The sequence below is a fragment of the Eleginops maclovinus genome, chromosome 19 (assembly GCF_036324505.1).
Source record: "Eleginops maclovinus isolate JMC-PN-2008 ecotype Puerto Natales chromosome 19, JC_Emac_rtc_rv5, whole genome shotgun sequence".
In the NCBI taxonomy this organism is placed as follows: Eukaryota; Metazoa; Chordata; class Actinopteri; order Perciformes; family Eleginopidae; genus Eleginops; species Eleginops maclovinus.
The window spans coordinates 18,049,137-18,068,676 of NC_086367.1; the positions used below are offsets into that span (position 1 = coordinate 18,049,137).

The 19,540-nt window shown below is 39.5% G+C and overlaps 1 protein-coding gene across 2 annotated transcripts in view; it reads left to right on the forward strand.

Annotated features, from left to right (window-relative positions):
- Positions 1-8,772: 8,772 nt before the first annotated feature.
- The window catches only part of stag1a (STAG1 cohesin complex component a), a 41,486-nt gene continuing 30,718 nt past the window's right edge, over positions 8,773-19,540 (forward strand). For both annotated transcript variants that reach the window (XM_063909668.1, XM_063909670.1), the window contains exon 1: positions 8,773-8,924. The gene's annotated coding sequence lies outside the window, so the exon portion shown is untranslated. The remainder of the gene's footprint in view (positions 8,925-19,540) is intronic.

A 19,540-nucleotide genomic window follows, 5' to 3' on the forward strand; every position in this document is an offset into this window, starting at 1 on the left:
AGGAGGGAGGGCTAATCATAACGTCTGAGCATGCGTGACATCACTGTGCACCAGCATGTATCATTGCATGTTGTCTGTCAGAACAAAATAAAAGCCCACACTTGTAATGATGGTGAGTGCGTTTGCCACATTGCATACTTTATTCTGATGTTAGAAATTAATTTTTTTTTCTCTCTCTTCTTCGGTTTTTGCTATGGTAAACGTATCGGTTGTGATGTATAACCCATGGCTTGTACTGATTTGATTTATTGCAAATTAGTTTGGTAATATGCGACATTAAGTTACAAACTTGAACCCTGCATTTTTACGTGGGACAAATGTTCAATACAGTTATTATGAAAGACTTTCCTGTGCTCTTATGGTAAAATTGTCCATACAAATCTCCTTAATGTGTTCACTTGTGACAGGATAATCAATGTAGAGAGAGGGTTGTTGCTGAAGGAGTTTCAATAGATTGAGACAATCTTTCTTGCACATTTAGAGTACAGAAAGGGAAACATTTGGTCTGCACATTATTATAACATAGAAAATCATAACATCATAAATAAGTACTTGCACACAAGTTGCAAAAGAAATACCTGCCTACATTATTTTCTGTGTGCTCCATTGATGTTTTTCATGGTTTGGGCCAGACCGCGTATTTCCAATTAAGAATATTGTTATTGATAAACCATTATTGATGTACATGCTTTTTGAGACATTCGAGTGCTTCCTACTTGGTGGTCACAGTCAGGGTCTTTCTTGTTTCAAAATGACATTCACAGTTTAGTGTGGAACAACTTGACTGTCCTTCACAGAGCCCTGACTTCAACTACATCCAAAACATTCAAGATAAAATAGGACAATGACTTGAAGCCAGGCCTTGAAGACCAACCCCACTGGCCAACCAGATTAATGAATGAAAGAAAGCCTGTGTCTAACATCTTGAGGAACGTCTTGAAAAGATGAGTTATAGAAACATGTAAGTGTCAACAATTATAGCTGGGTGTTTGTGACGACCACACACTTTTATTCATGTAATGTAATGGTAAAAGCAGTGGATGGTAGGGGGGGGGGGTTTGATATAGGAGAGGCAGATATTGACAGAGTTTTTCCTCTATGGGTTGACTCATAAACACTGCACGACCCCACACACTTTCATCTTTTTGCAACCTGACAGTAATTGCTTTGACATTATTTTTCGCCATAGCGCTCGTGTGCCCTGCCCTGTCTCCAGCTGTATTAACCTTTGCCAAATGCTGCAGGGTTCAGCGTTGTTAGACTGGACCAATAAATATCAGCAACACTTCCTGGAACAACCCGTCTCTGCAATCTTTTTAGATATCTGTGGTGTCTAAATGAGAGAGTGGGCAGGTTTCCTTGCCAACTAATTTCACTTAGTGATTTCTCTAAATACCTCTTCAGGGATGAGGGTATGTCAAAGTAGTTATCACTGTCAACAGAACGGTTCTAAACTTGGAAACAATTATATATGATCTGCGCTGTAGACTGTTATCGAGTATTGACTATTGCTTTAATTAGGCAACTGTAGCAGCAAGCAAACACTTCCCTAATTGAACACTAGGCAGACACAAAACAATATTAGTATCTACTTGAAATTATGTCTCTGGCCACTAAACAAATGTAACTCCAATTTTAATTTGCCTTCAAGTTCTGGTTTAATCTTTTATAACAGCTTAGGGGAATGTTATGTCCCTTGAGCTGCTATATTTTTTACCATGTTGCTAGCAGCTTAGTTTTTCTGTCTGCTGTTTGGTGCTGAGCAGGAAGGTGTGGTTTATTTAAGGATGTACATCCTAAAACAGCTAAAAAAAAAACTGGTAGAAAATAATTAATTTTGCAGACGCTGAAATTGCAGCTATTTGTTGCTAAATTACTTTTTTATGCACGGCGGCTCGAAACTTAAAACCTCCAACTCTCTCAATAATGATCCTTTAAATCAAGCCACCCATTTAAAACCCATTATCTGCAAGTAATGTATTGCTCTGCAACGATGCATTCAAAATCTGGTGTCTAGCTCGAACATGCTGAAATACAACAGGAATAATGGATTTGAATTTTTTTCAGTTTGAGCTGAAAAAAAACCTTGCTCTTCCAGAATTAGATGTTAGTCTTGGGAGAACAGCACTGTGTAAATCAGTGAAGCCAGACTGTACGTTTGTACTGTTTATTTATTCAACACAACGGGGGTGATGTTCTCACATAATTATCCTGGAAATGGAGCCAAAATTAGCTGTTGAAAATCAGTTCAATATGGTCAAAATTGAGCACTAATAGAAAAAAAAAAGTACATTTCGTCATTTACTTTCCCTCAGGCTATTTTTATGGTGGCCTTGCTCGAAAAAAATGCACTTTGCTCGAGAATTCAACTGTCTACGTCTTTCTTCCTTTCTCTCTTTTTCTCACCCATACAATTGCTTTATGCTATGTCTCTGAGGATAAGGGGGAATATCTAGTGTTTCCATGGTTACGGTGAATAAGAGTGCATCCGACCCATCTATTTAGGGTGCCTCTTAAATCCCATCGTCTACTGTGCAGGCCGGCTTTTTTGGTAACAGGTTCATCATATCCAGACGGCAAGGAGGAGTTGGTGACTTGCTGTGATGAGAATATGCTAAAGGAAGCAGAGATGACAGCGGGGGAGAAGACGGGAGGCAAATGGGTCTGAGAAGGGTGATGTAGTGGAGAGAAGAGGGGGACGATGGATTCATAGAGAGAGGCAGAGAGGTTTTAAAATAAATTCAAGCGCATGTGAGAAGCAGAATTCAGAGGCTTGTATCCCTCGCTGCATCTCTTGGCACGATGAGATGAATTATAGAGTATGTTGAAGTCGCAGCTAAACTTGGGGTTTTCTTTAAGTATCGTTCACTGTCTGCTGCATCTGTGTTCTCAAGAGTTAAAGGGGCCCTATTATGCTAATTTTCAGGTTCATAATTGTATTTTGAGCATTTACTGGGACATGTTTACATGCTTTATGTTCAAAACATGCTTTATTTTTCACAGACTGCCTATCTGTTTTCACCCTGTGTCTGAAACCAGAGCCCAGTCTGCTCAGATTGGTTAGCTGGCCAGCTCTATTTTGATTAGTCAACCACTTAGAGATGTCCCGCCCTTTAGTCTATCACATACAATGTGTTGGAGATCTAGCCAATAGAAACACAAGTGTTACATAGTGATGTCATTATGTCACAGAAGCAAACAAAGGAGTCCAAGGGAGGGGTTTCAGTCAGGGATTTGGGACTTTAGCCTTTGCCAACCCTACATTCTCCAAAGCCTATATAACACACTACAGGAAAGGGAAAACCCAAGGAAGCGTAATCGAACCCCTTCAATCATTCTTCCTCAATCTGCGTCTCGAATACACACTATCTATGTCTGTTTCTCACTTATTCTCAAACACATTAGCACATGTAGGTTGGGTAATTTCTCTGCCAATTTCACACCTTTTTGACGCAGGAGGTTTGATGAATCTCAATCTGTCAGTCACATATTACCATTCATGAACATTTGCATTTAAACAGTTTCATCAACTGTGGGTGATTTCTATAATGAAGGAAACGAAGGTATTGACTCATTTCCATCCATTACTATTCCTCTCACTGTCACAGGGTCATTAAAAAAGGTCTGTTCTGGGCGTTCAGTGTTTATGAACTATAACAGGATATCATCATTCAAAGCGCCGGTCCTTGGATGTCTGAGCGCATGTTCTCATTACAGCAGGAGCTGATGAGAGCAGAAATAAGTGAACCGCAGCCTCAGACAGGACACATTCATCACCGAGTCTCTGCAGTGGAGGGGAGGAACAAGGGGGTTTAAAACAAAAAAGTGGAAAAAAAATCTCTGTAGAGAAGAATATGGGGATAGGTTGAGGATATGCTAGGAAAATTGAGAGCCTGTGCTGGTGGTGCTTGACACACAGCAAGAAAACACAAATAAAAACCTTGGCTATGTCGACTACCATCTGCGTGTGTTCCAGTGTAGGAGGCGGATGTGACGGACGATGACTGTCTGGTTCACAAAGTGGAGTTGTGATAGACTGTGATGCTGCTAATATAGCACTGCACCTCTCATACATGTTGAATTTTTGTAAAGTAAAGGTAGAGAGGTTAGGGAGAGAGAGCAAGCTAAAAAAAAACATGAGATAGACATGTGGAAAGAGTCAGAGATGGGGTGTCAGAGAGGTTGAGAGCAAAACATACAACAAAATCTGGAGTGAAAACGCTGCAAGCAAGGTCAGAGTGTAAAAATAGAACAGGCGTAGAACAACCACGCAATGCCTCACTGTAAGTCAACAGCCCCAGAGAGAAATAAAACAGACCTTCACTGCATAACTCTGAGTACGTCAAATGAGTGTGTTTTCAAAGCACCTCAATGCCCTCCCCCCGCCCACCCCACCCTTCCCTGGGCCTGTGTTTACCCACAGATTTAGATGTTTGTCACTGCTCTTGACTTTTTGAGTGATAACCTGCAATTACATCGACAGTATAAAAGGGTTTGCTTCGCCGATGCCGTGCCAGACATACTCTGTTGCCATGGTTACAGCCCCAGGAAAACTTTTAATATTATAGTGGATGCTTTGATTTATTGCGTTATGTCTGTGCAGCCGTGCATGGCCATGTTTGTGTGTGTGTAAACACAGTTTCTGACAAATTTGCATCAAAACTCTCAATACCGTGGCATTGCTATATGGATCCAGATGATGCAGACACCATGGAAGTCTACTGGTTATGTAACTCAATACTGCACCATGCATACTTAAGAGTAATGTGTAGTCTCAAAGAAATGCTGAACTCAAAACTGAGTGGGTTTAAGAGGGACTAACCTTGGCAAGTGTGTACAGGACGTGTATGATAGTTCATGTTGAGGATGTTGGCTCAAAGGAAGGGTGAAAAGCTTTAAAACCTAGAGCAAAACTCTGCAATATGATGCAACACCCTGCACAAACAGCCCCCTTTGTTTGAGTTTTACTGAATAATGTTGAAAACAAGAGGATAAACAGCCCGACAGTATCATAAACGGTGGTGTGTAGTGTGTGTTGTTTGTTTTACTGCCTCTGGGCTTGATTGTGTAATGGCGTGGAAGTGAGGAGAGAATTTCAATCCACGTTGTGGGAGGTTGAATAACCAGAGTAATAAATTATGTATCTGTTTATGAATGTATGTTTATTGCAGCCGACATAACTGCAGTGAGTCAATGTGTGTGTATGAGATCAATAACAGCCATAAAGTCGCACATTTAAGACATAGTATATAAATTACTGCATTATGAGGGTCAACAGCGAGAAATATAGCACGGCAATAGCTTGGCTCAAACACGTCTATTAGTCATAGTGGAAAGTGTTTTTAAATAACGTGCGGGCAGACATAAAATGACTTTTCAGGGACGTGAAACAGGTCCTGTAAATAAAAAATGGTACTGTACACATACCAGACAGAATTGTGTACAAAATATTGCTGCAGGCACTGATGATACACATGAGTAATACTCTGACAGGCACCAGATCCTGTTCCTCTATTGAGAAATAGTTATATTTCTGGTACTGGTGTAATTCAGTGTATTTTCTGTCTGGAGAAATATATGATGTTAATCTGTGAATGCTGCTGTTCTGAGCCAATTTCTTGCATATTTAATACTGGTGATCTATATTGACTATTGCACACATCACAGTTTGCTTTGAGAAGACATTTTCTCAACAGGACCATCTAGAAATTAGAGAAGGAACTCCAGTCTTAGTGTTAATTAAGGTTTATTGTTAAGGTTGAGAAAACAATCTGGAGAAACACTGAATTCCTCATTCCCTATTTTGCTTTTTCTGCATCTGACCTCGGACATCACAAAACAATCAAAGGAAAGAGAATGTGTTTTATTATGGAGATGCAAAATGGATCTCAAACGGAAATGTGAATTATTATCCCTCTGGTTTGGATGTCTTTTTAGCAACTGAAGATGGTGCTCAAGGTGAAGCCCTTCACTGAAGAGGCCTTCAGCACAGCGCTTCACCAAATGGCTCCAGAGAATTATGTATGTATGAAAATACCTTCTGTACTCGTGTAAAAATAGAAAATGATGATTATTACGATCACATTTTATTCACATTCTGAAAATCTTTGAGTGTTTCTCAATGAATGCATAGGGAGAAAAAAACTCAAAATAATACCACATTTATACATATTTGTGTGTGTGTGTGTGTGTGTGTGTGTGTGTGTGTGTGTGCGTGCGTGTGTGTGTGTGCGTGTCTCTGTTTTTGTGAAACAATCCTAAGGGGAGTGTCTGGTGGCCGCTTTTTTGGGGAGGACGTGCTGTTGCCATGGCGAACAACAATGCGTCCATCATTTAAAACACCACCAAGTACATTTAAGTGTGTGTGTGTGTGTGTGTGTGTGTGTGTGTGTGTGTGTGTGTGTGTGTGTGTGTGTGTGTGTGTGTGTGTGTGTGTGTGTGTGTGTGTGTGTGTGTGTGTGCACATCACTGCTTTACATAGTATAGATTATTTTTTTTTAGTACACAACATAATTTTCTTTTGTTTTGTGCTCTCTCACTCACACACGTAATGCAGGAGTTTGATTTCCTCCTAATGACTCTCAAGTGGGGCAAATGTAATTTGTTAGAACCATTTCTTTTTTTTGTGTCTCTATCTCTATCTCCTGGCAGTAGTGAGCAGGAGTGAGTAATGTGAGCACACCCAGGCTCTGTAATTGCGTTTATGCAAGTCCAATTTCAGCCAAAGGAACTTATGGAGACAAATGGCATAGGAGTTTGTCCGATTGCACACACTCACTCTTCTCTTCCTCTTACTCTGTGTAAGGTAGAGAGCCATAGATTATTTATGTTTTAAACGGGCAAGAAAGAGGCAGAAAAGCAGTAAAAATCAAAGGTCATTAATGATGTTCAGGCTATGTGATGTTAAGTGTTGTTAATTTTGGAAATATTATTCTAAATATTTACATTTCTATGCAGACATGCGCTTCACACTGAGTTTATTAAGAGCTAGTTGATTGAAATAAAGTTTTGATAATCAAGCAACAATATCCAACATGTACTGGTTTCAGCTTCTCCAATGTGAGGTCGTGTTGCTTTTCTTTGTCATGTAAGATAGTAAATAAAATTGATTTGGGTTTTTTGACTGTTTGTTGGAATAAACAAAAGATCTTTAAAAATAATGCAAAATTTGATATGTTTGTTTTTCAACTACTTTTTGACATTTCATAGATTAAATGTTTAATTGATGAAATAATTAGGAAACAAACAAGATAAAAACGTGGTGTAAATGTTAATATTTATAAAACCTGTAATGATTAAGAAATACAACAAGAAATAAGCATTTAAATATTTTAAATAGCAATGTATATTTTAAACTCCTAGGATATTGCTTAAGGATTTTGTTGTGTACTTTAACTGATAGTGGTTGCATTATATCTTAATATACTGCTGTGTTTAAAGTGTGAAATAATGTGTTTAGTTTTTCAAAAGTTAGTATTTTATATGTTGTTATTTCTATTCTCTTTTAAAGATATTTATTAAAAGTAAATAATGCTGATAAATGTTTTTATGTATCCTCATAGGTTGGTCAGCTAGTGTATTCAATATCTAATGTTGACATGTATATTTTCTTTATATATTTTATTACATTTTTAAGTCATGTGCAAGTCCAAGTTAACATGCTGCTGTGACAAAAAACATTTCTAAATTTGGGATCCAAAAAGTAAATCTAGTATAATCAAATGTAAGTATAATGAGTACATGGTTTTATTCACATTTGCAGACGAGAAAGGGAATACGGAGTTAGTATACCGTGCAATATTAATATGTTCTATTGCAAAGTAAATTCAACGCCATGCAGTTCATGTATTTAATTAGACAGTCTTGAAAAAATAATAATTGAACTGAGAGAAGGGGGGTGTCGACGTGGCACATTTCGGTTGTCATCATCAATATCTTTATTAATGATTTTAAATGACTATAAATATTGTAATTTACACATTTCAACAGATTTATTGTTTTTATATTTTTAGTGCAACATGAACATTTGACCTAACTGCATAATTTAATATAACTATTTGTATTCTATTTTTATATCTTCTTTTTGCAGGTGAAAACAGCAAAGAGCTGATAAAAGGCTAAATTAAACATTAAAATATGTTTATGTATAACACATAGAGTATTTACACATACAAAGATGCAATAAAGGTTAACAAAAATACACATAAAGTACACATGTCATCCATGGTAAGCAGCAGCATTGAAATAGTCAGTGAACATATAAAAGGATTGAAGTACCATTAACAAATTGTAAATTCATTGTAAAAATAAAGTGTGATGCGGTCTGTATTTTTGTTGGTTTACCAGGGACTTTGTTTGTTGTAGAGTTATTGTGTTCATATGAATATTATTATTCTAAGCACATTTTTACTGAAACATGAACATCTGCATCAAAAATCCTTTATGTCTCCTGTAGCTGGGACATTTGCAGGGTTGATTACATGAATATTTGTATCATACTTATTATTATTATTTGTTTTAATGTATTCTCAAAAGGAGCAGCTGTCAATAAACCTAATTAACCCCCAGAATAAATAAAGTATTTTGATTCTGATTATCTCTGCTCCTGTGCGCGTCCCCGTGAGTGTTGTGCTGGCGGGGTCTTGCGGTCCCTCCCTTGCCACGCTCGCCCCCCGAGGCGCGTGTCCGCCTCTACCCTCCGTGTCCGCCAGGGGGCGCTGTGTGTCGGTCTGAGGCTGCGCCGCTCGCGCTGCATCACGGAGAGGAAAATACCACCAGATGGCGGTTTAGGATTGCTGCTCTTCTCTCAAGGCGCGGTTCCGCTCGCACGGCCAATTTTCAATATTAAAATACGAACGATATTAAAACGATAATCGATTTATTATTTTGGAAGGTGATAATCGATTCGGCGATGTTCGTTAGAGGTGAGTGTCTTGTGTTTTTGTCGTGTTTTGTGCGGTGGGGAAGGGAGCACAGATTAAAGATGGTGGACACAGACAGGGAAGACTGGTTGGATGGGGGGATGGGCGTTAGCGGCTAACGGAGGTGCTTTCTCTCTCTTCCTCACTCACACTGTAGCCTAGCAGTGCCATTAGCTTTGTGAGCTAGCACCAAAAAATTTGCCAAGACAACTTGCTACAGAGGGCAAGTGGTTGTCGCAGCTCCAGCCTTCAATTTCCATCCGGCTCTTGAGTTTGGCTTGTCAACAAATAAAGAGCCATGCGGTGTGACGTATTTTTTTGCTCTTTGCAAGACAAGAATCAGAGCATCACCTTCTCTCATTTGCACAGCCGTATTATGATACAGTGCCATCCTGCCAGCTGTGCTTTCTTTGGTTTGTCATTTATGCAAATTCCACGTTGACTTTGTTGTAATCATCCCCTGGCAGTTTTTCTTTTTTCTTTTATCTACAATGTGATATGGGAACCTAGTAGCTACTTTTCCCCCTGTGTCAACATCGCCATCCCTTTCAAGTTTCTTAAGAGTAGTGGTGACTTTTGACACGGCTAATAAACGTGTTGCTTTTCCTAATGAATGACAGCTGGTGGATGCTTTTTAATATGCTTGCAAGGATCGACTCCATGCATGATAAACAATGTTATTATGGCGCTCCTTTCCCCATCTCCGCCCCCTTCTGTGCGGGAAGCAGGCAACGCTGAGCGGGGAAACATGAGTCACATTAGGGGGGATGGGCTCCACCATCTCTAAACAGGCATCAGTCCTGGCTGTCACTCCTGTCTCTGACCTATGTGCAGCTCACCCTGTGCAGGCTAGTGAGGGATAGTCGACAGTGGGTCAGAGAGCCTCCTGCCAGTGTGCATGAATCTCAGATTGTTGCATAACCGCTTTGTTTACAGTCAGCCATGTGATTTTTCATGCAGGCTGTCTTGGATTGCAATCTGCAGCTCGCTTGCCTGCCAGCTTATCTTCCATTATCACTCACTGTTTCCACTTCATCATGCACAAGCCATATATTTATTATATATCCCTCAGAAGCTAGGCAATACATGTTTAACATTGTTATAATTACAGTTGTATTGATTAAAATGTGGACGGCTTTCAAGAGATCTTATTAATCTAATTGAGCTGTTGACTTTTTTAGGGAATGGCAGCTGAAATTGAATTATTTGTAAGTATTATTTGTTGGGTAGAATATTTAGCCAAATTAAGGAACAACATTCCCATAACCATATTTTGAAAGCAGATGAAAAACGAAGCTTCTTTCTATTAAATGCACCAGAAAATATTCATTGTACATGCACATCATTTTCTATCACATTATCTGAAAAGAATGGTAATATGCCAATTATTTTCCCTCATTAAGAACATTTTAATTGATAGAATAAAAACACATATTAAAGTCTGCTCCAGGCAATGCTGAAATAATTGACATGTTGAGTACATGATGCAAATATCATATACAATTATATTTTTGCTCATTGATTGGCTAGCTACTCTTACATCATTGGCACATATGGTCTTTTAATTGTACATTAAATTGAGTTTAGTTTCCATGCCCGCATCATTTTATTCATTTATTCCACACATAAATGTCATTTACACTAACAAATGGCTACAGTCCGCTGCAGTGGAGCCACTACTGTTTTGCATGATTGTTAAAACTGATCCTGTTTTATTGCCGCCTGGTGTTTTTTTTATGGGAGTGTTATGTAAAAAGTTAAGAGCATGCAGTGTTTAACCGTTCCATACATTACCATTTTTGGTGACCTGCCAAAAGAGATCTTTCCTCTCCAAAAACACGTTTTCTGGGTTATTATGTCTCTCAAAATGTAGTGTGGGAACAAAATTGAAGGTGTGAATTAATTAAAAACTGCTGGAAGTGTCATCATGTTTGACTGGAAAATATCACGTGTGAACGCATTTCTGTTTGGGCATCTTCGAGTACACCCACACATACACTCGGTAACTGCTAATCTCTAGTGTGCTCTTTTATTACAGTGTATTGGATCGTAGTCTATGTGTAATGTTATTTGATTACTCCCACACACATAGTGACCTTTTGTTTGAATCCCAGAGCACACTTACAGGTATATTATAGACATCCACCATCAAGGAACGCACAGGATATTTAGCTTTAAATAGTTGGTTTGGATTGGTACAGCTAAAGAAGAATGTATATAGTTAGTCTGACACCCAACAGAATCGCTCTGTACCGTATAAATCTGTCTTTGGACCAGAAAGTCCACTTTATTGTCCAAGTTTCCACATGTGTTATACATAAAGACAAATTGAAATACCGTTTCTGCCAGTCCCACAGTGCAAATATGAAAGAACATATAACATAAAAAGATGAGAGCCTAGAAAAAAAAAGGGTGGGTGAAAAGGGGTATACTAAACAAGAATTAAGTCATATATACATATGTTAGACACAATCAACACAGTTTGACGGTAGTGCAAGTAGTTCTTTAGTGCAGAAAATACTTTGTGCAAAGTACATTTTCAGTAGCAGAGAGAAGAAGAAGTGTTCAGTGATATACCAGACTGTACTGACTTGGTGATGAAACCGGTTGAAGCTGACATGCAGTGCCAATCCTTTTTCTACAACATTTAAGGGTTAACAGAACTGGTGAATAATCGCCCTGCTTCTTCTGTCCATTAAATTGCTTGGCTCTTTGCCCTGGCTCTTCCCATAATAAGCCAATAAAGGGCTGAGAATCACAAAATGTATCGTATAAGCAGTGCACATGCTGCAGTGTGTTGTAATTTGAAGGTGGTAATGGATATATAATGGTGGTTTGTTTAAGGTAAATGCTTTCAGGCCGTTAAGCAAATGGCCTGTCCACATGTTAGATAGTATTGTTTGACGATGAATCCAATATCAAAGAGCAGACCCTGACTTAACTGGAGGCTCTTTCCGTTCAAGTGCAGTGGGCTTTTGTTCGAGCCATATGCTTATAATGATACAGCTCAAGAGATTATGTAATGTTGTTTGACATTGTGTCAAAGCCCATTACACGGCAACACTTGATTCAAGATGTTGGCCGTAGAAAGACCAATATTTCCTGGTCGTATTGTTGTCCTGCCTTTAGCTCTTTGCACCACAGTGAGAGGAGTGTCAAAGCAAAAGTCAATATGCCACCATTAGTTTGTTTTAACGTCTGTTTATCTATGTATAAAGTATTCAACACATCCCAAAACAACAAAACTCACTTAAGAAAAGCAGATTGATCAGAGATAATTCCACTCCCTAGTAATTATGTTCTGAATAAAGCCGATATAAATGGTTGCATTCAGTCAAATCTTCTAAAGGCATTTGGCATACCAGCAATCCTAGCATCTCCCTTTTAATATATTGGTCTTATTGAGCTGTATAATGTGTATACTTTTTGCTAAAATGACTGAAGTATATGGATTTCTCCCTATTTCATTTGTGATACATCGTAAAACAATGGTCCAATTATTATAGGTTGTTCTTCTTCAGGATAGCCCACAAGCCTGCTCGTATTAATATGCAGAGAGAGAGAGAGAGTGCGTACCACTTTCTAAAATAGTTTTGTCACCCTTGGCTGAGTTTAGGCTTTCATTGTGATGTGGTTTCCTCTTATGTATTTAGCTACATAGCTGGTGTCAGAGCTGTCACAGGGCAGCCCAGAGCAAGTAGGGAGTCAGACAGCCAAGTGGATTTAGCTTGTTTTTCTTAAGCCAGTAGAGATGAGGTCCATCCGTTGTTCTGAGCCTTTCTGTAATACTGTGTACAACAGGTGTAAACAAGATGCACTGTAGGCAAAATGAACAAACACAATACAAACATGATTTTAAGACACAGTTAAACTATAAAACATGTCAACATTCCCGACGTTAAAAGCTGGGCATATCGATTGCTGACAAAGCTCTTCTTTTGAAAGTTTTTATGACTTAAAGATTTTACACAAACAGAAAACTCCGACACCAGGAAGTTAAATATTGATTGTGTAGATGCGATGCCTTCTGGTCGATGAGTAACTTTCATCTATTATGAAAAGTGCATATTTAAGGGGAGATGTTGTCACTGACTGTAACTGACACTGACTACAAGACTGTCGCTGTTGAGTTTTTATCCAAGTAATACCATACATTGCCCTTAATTGTTCATACAAACCGTCACAGTTGTCAATAGTTTCTGAGTGCTCAAGTTGATGGTGGCAGCATTAAAGAAAAAACTTGATAAATATAGATTTTCTGATTTAAATGCAATTACCAAGGCTCAAAAAGGCTCACAGTATCAGCTGTTGATCGAGCACTGGCTTGGAGGTAAATGTTTGCACACATTTCACAACAGATTACATGATTTCCTGCCATACTGCAAGAGCTTGATTTGTATGTGCTAAAGCATGCATGCTAGCTGGTGGTTTGCTCTCATTTTTCACCACATAGCTAACATTATGAGTGGTGTAACGATGCAAATCTAGGTTGAGTATGTTGGAAATTGAAAGTAAAACTGCATGTTGTCAGATAACAAAGTAAAGCTTTGTTGACACAAAGATGGGTCAGACAACAAAACGACTCTCAATGAGGGAAAGATTTGTGCTGTAGGTGGGTATTAGTTGAAGTAGCCTAATGAGATTCAGCTGTCAGGCGGAGCAATAATGAGACTAGGTGTGTGTGTGTGTGTTTCAGAGGTTTGTAATCTCTCCCTGGTACTCCTTCACGGCTCAGTGTTTTCTCAGCTGAACCAGTGCTCTACCTGCAGCTGACGCACACGTGTGTTTTGCTGACACTGCGCTAACAACTGGCCTAGCCTCTTATAAAGAGTCAGAGATGGAAAGACGAACCAAAGCCTATGACTTTCTGAAGTAAAAACACATTTTCTTTAGCCTACTGCCTCCAGTTAACCAAACCATGTTGCTTCTCTAGTGTGATTATGACCCTTAGCTTCTTGAGCCAATCATTGGTTGCTTGTACTGCTTTACAAGTGAAATATGGCAAACTGAAATACTGACTGAAACGAGGCGGATTGAACTCCTCTAGCCTTGAAAAGGTGGCGTGTGCTCGTTTTCCACAGATCTCTCTGAAAAGATTTTAAAAGTATCAGTCTAACTGAAATGAAATTGATTTATTTTGCTCAAACATGATCATAGATCATCCTGTCTACGGTTGCAGCGGTATACCAGTTTGAAGATATGCAGGTGTCTGAAAGTGGACAATTATTACACCGTAAACATTTGCTTTTCCTCTGAGATTGATGTCGTACCTTGTAATATATCATTCTGTTACATCCCAAATCCTTTTAGGTACATTTCTTTGAAAAACAAAGGTTTTGCTTTCATGATCAGGGGTCTCAACAACACAGACTATTACACCAACACCCGTTAGCTTACCTTCTGAAGTCTCCCTCTTATCTAACTTATAAACACAAACACGCCTATTGTCTTGCACCCTCTCGCAACCACGTTTTATTATAAATGAATACATTTTACAGGACTTAAATACCAGGCAATTTTAGTATTTTGTGGGGAAAAACACAAATGATTATGCAAGTATTATAATGCGTCACTCACATGCATGGATGGATTTCATTTTTAATTCTGCACAATTAATCCAGTATTTTTCTTGTGCCTCTTTATGTTTTCCACCGTTGCCTGTGCACTCCTAGACACATGTACTGAATTATCAATCTCAACCACACAATGGCTCAATGGGATGTGAATCCATAGTGATGCAAGAGACAGAAAATGATATTGTGTGTTCACATTTTTCAAGTTGAATGCAACCAGCAACTTTTCTCTCACCGGGAGAACAATAAGTGAAACATTACGGAGTTTGTAATTCCTCCTTTTAACAGTCAGCCAATTCAAATGACAAGGCGCTAGTATTTCTTCACTCAACAATTCTGTTTAGAAAGGAATGAAATCACTTCTAAAATAAGCTCAGTTGCATCATAAATGTGATGGTATTTGGATGTGTTACTCTCAATGAAAGGAACAGCCAGTATTTTGTTAAAAAGTTATAAAAAATGTAATTAAATGATTGAAAATTGTGAGTTTTTGGCATTTATTGAAGAAAACCTGTAGTTCCCCACCTGGAGTTTTTCGATGGATGGTTTGTTTTCCCTCAGCTGTTGGGTCAGTGAGGAAGGCTTGCACTGCCCTGGTGTTACTGTCAGCGGTTCATTTCTTTTTTAACATCAGTACTTGAAAGTGGAGCTTTGTAGACAAGAACACCTTTTTATTAAAGACTGCACCTCGGAGAGACAGCTCAAAGGAAAGACTGCCACCAGGGCTTCTCTCAAATGAATCGCAGGGGAGAGCTTAAGGTGGTCCGAGCAGCAAGCCGCATCCTCTGTATATTATCCACAAATCAAGCAGTCGGTAAAATATGCTCTGGAAAAGACTTCTGAGACTGTGAGTAAAACATTTTGTTGTCTAACACTTCAGTTAATCATCCAACCCCACTGTACACTGATTGTTTATGACACACTGTCATTTGTTGTCTCCAGCAATTAGTGCTTATTGTCTTAACACGATAACTCCACCTGTGAGGCATCCATAAGTGTGTGCTGGTGTTTAACAAGTAATGAATGATAATATACTTTAATTATGTCTTCATGCTATAGTTGCTGATGAATACTTTTAATATAAGTGTTTAGAACATGTTCTTTTATAAGCATACAGTTGGATTATAGGGTGATGAACTCCTTATTAAGTGATTTTAAAGGTTAGCAAAATGACATAAACACTCAAATGATTTGAGATCTGGCCAACAAGAAGTTAAATTGACTAAAACAATGGCACTAAAATAATCAAATAGAACAATTAATGGCTAGATAACATTGTATTACAACAGGAATGCTCAGGAGGTAGTTTTTATAACTGTACATTTATTTCTCAGTGTTGAAATTATCATTTTTCTTGGAGCATTGGCTAACGGTACGTCTTTGTTTTTAATGAGATGTGTGAATTGTATGTGTATTCACCAAAAGTGCCGTCTAAGAGTCTTGTAAGGATGGAAAGTAGACATTATGATACATTATTGATGTATTTTGGGGGCAGTGAAGAGTTGCCTCCAGTTTCAGTTCCTGCTTATCGAGTCTCCAGGGTTTGATGTCTGCGGGATAAGTAAATCCTCACCTCGGCTTCGGAGGGGTTTTGACTTGTTTGGTGATTTAGGTGCTTTCAGAGCGGCATGATCTAAATTTGGCACAAGGCCAGCAAGTCCTTCAGGTGTCATTTATACAGGCGCGGTTAACAAACCGCTTCAAGCATCCGCTGTGGCAGTGTGTGTGTGTTGGCGGTCAGTGTTATTTGTACACACTCCTTACTTAATATTGATTTACTGCCCTGTGCCAAGTCAATTCTGTGGCTGTATACAGAGTGGAAATGAAGTAAGTGGTCGCCAAAGGAGGGAAACATATGCACATGTCTTGAAGTGTAAGTGTTAAATATGTATTGGTTCTGGAAATAAATGTTTTAGCATGTCAAAAAGTCCAATGAGAAGAAGTCTCTGCACGAAAATGGAGGGCTCGGAAAGCATTTTAGAGCCTGGAAATGTTGCTGTGACATTGGCTGCGTTATCTATGTTTCCATGGATTTCAGTTTAATCCCATCGAGGTACACTACAAGTGGAGATGTGGCGGGATAGATTTGCTCGCTGCCCTGAGACCTCATTAGTTTGTATCACTCGTACCCCATCTGCTCCTTCGGCCAGTGCGGAGAGGATTAAAGGGTTTCCCTGCCCGCACTGTCTAACTCCAGTGGATTATTTCCCCTGTAAACCTCTCTCCTTATCCCTTGCTGACTGCGTATTATCATGCCAGTGTTATCCACATGTAAACAAAACAGTCCAACACAGTGTCAGACAATCCCTCGGCTTACAGCTGCGGAAAACTGTCAACTGTTGAAGTCAAGGTTAGACGGACATTTATTGAGCACTTTTATCCTGCATAGACAGAATGAACGTTGGGATACATCATCAAACCATGTACTGTACTGCTATTGTGTTTCATTGATTTGATTCAGCAAGAGAAAATGTCCTTCATTCAACACAAATAATATAAACAGTTTTGCTTGGGAACCATGATACGTGTCGCCCACATACGGTGTCTTGGTTCATTTAGCTGAGTGTGGATATTGCTTTCCTGAGACTGAAAACATAACATAAGCTAGGAGCTAACAAGTACTTATCAATTATTCAAGTGAAATATCCAATATTGAGGAGACATGGCAACAGCCTGAATGCTTTCCAACATTTAAAGTTATTTCATTTGAAGTTATAAACAAACCAAAAACAACACACAAGCCCGCAGTGTTGCCGTCGGAAAGCTGGTGGCAGACATGCTTGATTTAACAACTCTAACTCATCCTCAAAATGATTAGAATGATAGCGTGTTTTGGTGATTCACATCCCTAATCTGCAGTCATTATTCACCTGTCTGTTGATTTCCGCTCTTGCGCTGGCTTGGAGTTGTACCGACTGAAGAGTCTCAAGACCAGCAAGGCTTACAACTTCCACAATCCACCCAAGAGTCAATAATATCAATGTCTTTCTTCATCGATCAGTCGGTTCAATAAAAGTCCTTTGTACAGCTCAAGTTGATGTTTACAAAGGTCTTGTTTTTGTCCTATCAGCTCTCTAAAACCCAAAGTATATTCAATAAACTATCGAATAATAGGAAGAAAAGCAGCAAATACTCACATTTGAGAGGCTGTAAAGTCAACATAAGATCAGAACATAACATAAGATTTGTGAGCAAAGGTGACGAAAGAGACCCGAACGTTAGAAGTGATGGAACAATCAAAACGTCATTCATTGCATTTTCAGAAAGCTCTCTAATTGCTTAATCAAATTTGTAATGATCTGTGGTCTGAAACACTCGAACAGTCCCCATTAGACAACACCGTGTTGTGTCCCACAGCAGGAGAGATTTCAACACATCAAAGATTCCAGCATTTCTTAAATCTTCTCTTTGTCTTGCCGTTTGTTGCGGACACCTGGCTGGGATTCAAATTCACTTCCTCTTTGAAGCACAGTTTTAAATCAACCATCTGCTCCAGTCGCAGCTCACCAGCCTCTTCTTCTGATTCCCTCAGCATCACTTTATATCCGGGCAGTCATTACTCCCCTCAGCTTTTTGTACATCATTGCTACACGTAACATCATTTCACTTTTGACATCTGCCTACACGGATAAGACGGCTTCTCTCGTGAAGTCTTTGACGTGCCGCTAGATCATTAGGAAGCAATAACGGCTGTTAGGAGTAATGGCCTCTGCAAGGGGTTGTGTGTCAGTCTCGTGTGTGTGCTCTTTCTCCCCCGTTATTAGGAGTGAGTGTGAGGCAGACTGAAAATGTGGGCCAAGGTGAGAGAAGGAGCCCCGACAGATGAGAGAAGAACAAATGAGTCTCCTTTTCTGCCCCACTCCCTCTCCTGCTGCTCTCCCCCTCTGTGCTGCTGTCACACTTTCTCCCCCTTCGTTCCCCCTCCTTACCCCTCCTCCCATTTACCCACCACCACCTCTTCTCTCGGCTCCATTTTGCGTAAGCCGAGCAGGCAGCCATTGCACAGAGAGAGGAGAGACATGGCTTGTTCCCTGCTTTATTCAGCCTCATTTACGCCCCTCCACAGCCTTGCCCTTTTTTCTTATGATCTATTTATCCCCTTCTTCACAGAGGTAGTTCTCAAGAGATTAGGAAATAAATCTATTTTTCAAAGGAAATCTTATCAGTTTGTGCAGTTCACACACAAGCATCTTTCCCCCTCCCCTCCTCTTCCCTAAGATCAGGCTTTGTGCTGCAGAGACTTCAGCGTACAGTAGTTTGTGGCAATAACAGATGGCTGTGTGTGTGTGTGTGTGTGTGTGTGTGTGTGTGTGTGTGTGTGTGTGTGTGTGTGTGTGTGTGTGTGTGTGTGTGTGTGTGTGTGTGTGTGTGTGTGTGTGTGTGTGTGTGTGTGTGTGTGTGTGTGTGTGCAGGAACATGACCGACTGACTCTCTCTGTCAGTGGGGTAATCTCCCGTGTGACATAATCATAATCTTGTTAAACCAGACGACCACAGTTGGCCTCGGGCTGTTCCACGTCGCACGGCCGAGGCTCTTCGGTCTTAGTTCGTGTGGAAGCTGGCAGCTTGATGAGGTGCAATTATTGTCTCGGTGGTTCTGCTCGTAGAGACGGCCCAGAGCGACCAATTGTGGTCCAAGCTCACAAGTTAGGCTCTGCGCGGCCTCACAGCGGGGCGGTTTGAAATGTGTCAGATTCCTGTTGTTCGGTCTTCACCGTTGTTCACAGTGTTTACAAGTTCCAGCTTTTTGTTTGGACTTCTATTATAAGTCAGGGTGTATGGTTGCTAACTCCTTGGAAGCAAAACGTTGTACATTTGTTTGCTTAAAAAACACACCAATTAAATGATTGTGTTTTTATAAAAATAATTTGCTTTAATAAAAAATAAACCTTAGCATTAGTTAGCAGCTTTTTGTTAGGAAGTAAATGAAGTTGTTAGCATGTCATAATTCACTTCCTATTGCCGCCACAACAACTTTATTTGCGTTTCATCGCCACAGATGACCTTTTACAGAATTACAAACAAACACATCATGATAACTTTTTTA